This window comes from Musca domestica, unplaced genomic scaffold (genome assembly GCF_030504385.1).
Source record: "Musca domestica strain aabys unplaced genomic scaffold, Musca_domestica.polishedcontigs.V.1.1 10, whole genome shotgun sequence".
NCBI lineage: Eukaryota > Metazoa > Arthropoda > Insecta > Diptera > Muscidae > Musca > Musca domestica.
This window is the reverse complement of record NW_026712115.1, coordinates 20,348,902-20,353,688: the sequence shown is the minus strand read 5'-3', so window position 1 is coordinate 20,353,688 and position 4,787 is coordinate 20,348,902. Positions and strand designations below refer to the sequence as shown.

Below are 4,787 nucleotides of genomic sequence, written 5' to 3'. Positions count from 1 at the left end.
TGTTACAATCGGAATGACAAAGTTAATATACCGTCCTTTCTAAGGTGGAGTGTATAAAAATAGTAGAAAACAAGTAAAAAAGCAGTCAGTTCGGCCAGGCCGAACTTTGTATACCCTCCACCATTTTAGAACGAATTTGGAAATTTTCGAAAAAGATAACATTAGCAAAAAATTCTGTTAACATCTTAGAAATACCGAATATAACCGTTATATTAGGGTATGTACGACGTGCACATCCATAGTCATTGTTTGTCACAAGCCATTACCATATTCAAATTCGAAACTTGAAATAAACGAAATAATAAACATGAACCTGCATAGACAATTTTCTATCTCAGGCTATAGCTTTATTACCAACTTCAAATACGACATCTAAAACAATTTCCGTGAGTATTGTACCTAAAATCGTCAAAATACCGAATATAGGGAGGTACTGACATATGGGGCCTATACGAAAACCTGGACCTGCATAGACAATTTTCTGCCTTAGGCTGTATTATTCATTACGAACTTCAAAGGCCAAATTTAAAACAATTTGGTGGAGGGTATAAAAATAGGAATTCGTATTGTTGATTACGTTGATAATTAAATGCCTCGAAAAAAAATTCAATAACTCAGATTCAAAAACAAAGTATATGGGGAAAATGTTAAATGTAGATCGAGTGATCCCTCCCTTGAATTAATGTAAGCATAGGCAATATGAAAAACAAAGTGCCTCAACTATAGTCTTTGCTTTAACGTATTAAACCAATGGTCATTGCTTCCACGTGAAGTCGTCCATGATTTCTTGATTTTTTTAGATCTTTTTCCCATTTTTCTCTAAATTCTCCCAATCGTAATAGCACTTATAAGAAATTTATACATTACAAATATCTAGTTTTATTAGGAAAAAAACCTTGAATTTCATATGGAAATCAACAATACACACGAATATAATAACGGTGTTGTTTTTTGATTAAGATTTCCATATTGTTCATTATTTGTTGTTATATTTGTAATCTATAATGAAGAGAAGATAGATGTATAGTACAAGCGAAACTCATAGAGCTAAAGAAAAAAAATATTTTTCTTAAAACTTCAAAAAATCAAAATTTACAAAAAAATATGTTTTGTTTACAATTTATTAGTACGCTATGTCAGCAATGTAAAACGCAAAAAAACATGACATGACAGGTCGAGCTTTTCCTAACAGAGTGGCAAACTTTATTTTAAAATGTTAAGGTACATGGTCTGATCCATAATACCCTCAATAAAATGCAATGCACCAAGTCCAGAGGCTGAAGATGAACCCCACAACATTACTGACCCACCACCGTGATAAACTGTAGGTTTCAAATTTTTGATAAGTGCTTCATTTGCCTTTCTCCATACATAAGGTCTGCCATTTGAACCAAAAAAGTTGAATTTGCTCTCGTCTGAGAACTTCTTGATTTCGCTTGCTGAATAGATGTATATGTCTAGCTCTTCTTCCATTGTTATTCGATTTATGCAGTATATTTCTTATTGTTTGAGGCAACATACTTTTCCCAAATCCTTTACAGCCATTTTTGTGATTTTCGGTCTACCGTAAAATATGCTACTCATCATCATTATACCCTACACCACAAGGTGGTCAGGGTATTATGTCTTTGTGCATTTGTTTGTAACAGGCAAATGGAAACGAGATAGACCCATAGTTCCTTTTGATGATCTGCATAGAATCACATTCTGAGTCGATTTATGCATGTCCGTCCGTCCGTCCGTCCGTCTGATGAAATTTTGCACAAATCATTTGTTTGGCCCAAGGACGAACCCTATTGAAATTGGAGAAAATGGTCAAAATTTAGATATAGCTCCCATATATATCTTCGTCCGTCTTAGAATAAATGCCATTATTTTAATTAATAAATAAAAATAGTAAACTTTTGTTCTACGTCTAGTTCTAGTTTCTAATAAAAAATATAGGTCTCTTCTGGAAGTGAATCATATATTGCATAACTGTAAATGTGCATATTTTGCATCTGATTGTCATTTCACAATGTTGTCAAAACTATTTCTAACAAAAATAAACCAGTCGGTAGCGAGGTCCGTTGCTTTTGAAGATCCTTCTTTTGATGTTTTTCTTGCTTATTTATTTATTCATTTTTATAATAAACACCATTAAGCATTTGTTTATAATCAATTGTTTTCTTAATGGTGATTTGATAACTAAAACCTACCCTTAACAACTAAGCACATATCGCTTTGCAGCGTCGTTCATGTTTTGCCGTTACGCTGCTTCCGTTCCGCCGATCTCTCTGCCTTTTCTGTTGAATCGGCAACTCGTATGTGAGCATGAAGAGTTGAATGTTCTATTACGTTGGCAATTATGTTTGCATAGCAGCTCGTGTGGTGTTTCGTTGTATATTTGTAACCAAACTGTGGGAATGTGACATATTTTGGGATTCTCATGATTACTTATACATTGGCGGGACCTTAACCGATTACTTGAACGAATTGAGCATTTAATACAATACAATGTAATAAAAGTAAGTGAGTTTATAATTATACAAATATAATAGTTTCTAGAATTAAATAACTACGAAAGGCAGACATGATATTTTGAGAATTCAGTGCATGTTCACCCCAATTTCTTAGCGTATTCTTCTGTATACACATATTCACCTACATTTATCTGTTCTTTGTTATTAAATGGTTACATAAAGACACAATATTTTATTTCATCATAAAAATGTTTCATCTTATTTGTAATCTATAATGAACGGAAGAAATACATAAATGGGCATTTTTTTGCATCTGATTGTTATTTTGCAATATTGTCATAACTATTTTTAACGAAAATAAAGAAGTAGGTAGCGAGGTCTCAGGTTTCGATATATTGCTGTCAGAAGCAGCAAACTGTACGATTGACGATGATGATGATTTTAATTAATATATATAACTGATAAGTATAAATAAAGAAATTAGATGACCATTGGAAACTAGGCAACTATATATTTCGATCGTGAAAATAATAAAAATTGGAAAAATTATAAAATAAACTACATATTTGAGTATTCGAAAGATATAAGAAGTTAAACAAACAGCATGATTTATACTTCTTTCAAATTTCATATAGATAATATATAAAAAAACGAGTTTAGCCAAGAAATTTGAATAGTTCATCTATTCATCTAACTATTCACCCTTCTCCTTCAACATTAGCTCTACCATTTTCCCTTGCACATTACATACAAACGCAAACACACATTCATAGCTACATAAATTCAGTTGCAATTGCATTCATACGAAACAAATCCCTTTCAAACAACAAGCTAAATTTGAAAAGAAAGTGATAATTGAATTTCATATAAAGATCAACAACGTACACACAAATATACTGCGGAAATTTGTCGTTTGCTTTGGTAAAAACAAGAATTGCCTTTTGTTGGATCAAAGCATCATATCAAATTCAAATATACGTACATAAATTCAAACATTAGTGATGGTATGAGTCAAGCGCTCAAGCACCCGCGTATGCTTCAATACCCTCCAATTCTTACTCTAACAGCCTGTTCCACGATCTCGAAAGAAAATTTGTGCGAACGAAGGCTACTCACTAACTTTCGTATAAGAATGCGTTCCACTAACTTTCGTTCTTTCTTTCGCATAGCCTTACGTGATTCAGTGTTGCAAAATATTTTTTTGGAAAAATTAATCGCGAAATAAAGCAAAAAAAGCGTCAAATGTCTAATTTAAACGCGAAAAAGCAGCAGTGGCTCTGTCTCAACTGGCATTTCAGTTGTAAAGAAACAAATTGTAAATAAACAAACAAAATAAAATTTCTATTGATTGTGTTCAAACTATTTGTGCTCTTAGAAAATAAAAAAAAGAATATTTCCGTAGCCCTATTTTTTATGGAGGAGGTTCGAAATGTGCCACGGAGGAATTTAAGAGATGCTTCGAATTTATTTGAAGTACCTAACAACCAGTAAGTATGATTGTATTTTTACATTTTTGAAATAATAAAAAATGATTTTTTCTAGGTTTGTGGCCAACTTTCGTGTGTCGAAGGAAGTTTTCGGGCTCTTTTGGATATGATGGAAGAGAGGTGGGTGCCCGGTTGCAGAACTACCCAAATCCGCCCCGATTTAAAACTTCTTCTGCTGCTTCCAAAAATTGGCATTCATCTGGCGAACACAGGATTCTCCTCCATTTACTCAACTAGTGCCCGCAGCTGTGTAGTTGATGATTTTTTCGAGCTAGAATTGAGAAAAAAAAAATATATATTTGTTGTTCACATATTAAATTGCATTTATTATTTTTACTTACATTTTTGTTTCCATTTTCAATCAAGCAATGTTTATGTTAAAACAATTTTCCTTAATTGTTATTATACGATAGCAAACACACAAGTGACTGATTTTGACATTTGTGTTCGCATGCGTACGAAAGAAAAAAGATAGTGGAACGCAAAATTACACTGAAATGCTTACGTTTTCGTTCGCTTTGATTTTCGTGCAAATTTTCGTTCTGATAGATTTTAGTGGAACGGAAATCAGCTGTTTGTCGTGTAAAAGTTGTGCGAACGTGTTCTTTCGATATCGTGGAACTGGCTGTAAGTAATATTGAATGTATGTGCAATGGTCCCTTATTTCGATTTAATATGAACATTCATCAACAATGGCTTCAGCATAAAGTCTTTGCAAATTCCTAAGTTGCAACCATACACAAACTAGTGTTGCTATAAATCATGGGCAAATGCACCCAATAACCCAATAGTCATTGCTTCCATATAAAGCCATCAAACATAATTTACAGACAGACTT

General features: G+C 32.9%; 1 long non-coding RNA gene across 1 annotated transcript; it reads right to left on the bottom strand.

The window, feature by feature from the left end:
* Positions 1 to 3,897: 3,897 nt before the first annotated feature.
* LOC131803602 (uncharacterized) lies at positions 3,898 to 4,575 on the bottom strand. Its single transcript, XR_009342680.1, has 2 exons — positions 4,291 to 4,575; positions 3,898 to 4,220 (listed from the first exon to the last, which is right to left on the bottom strand). It is a non-coding gene; the product is annotated as an uncharacterized LOC131803602 (long non-coding RNA).
* Positions 4,576 to 4,787: the final 212 nt, after the last annotated feature.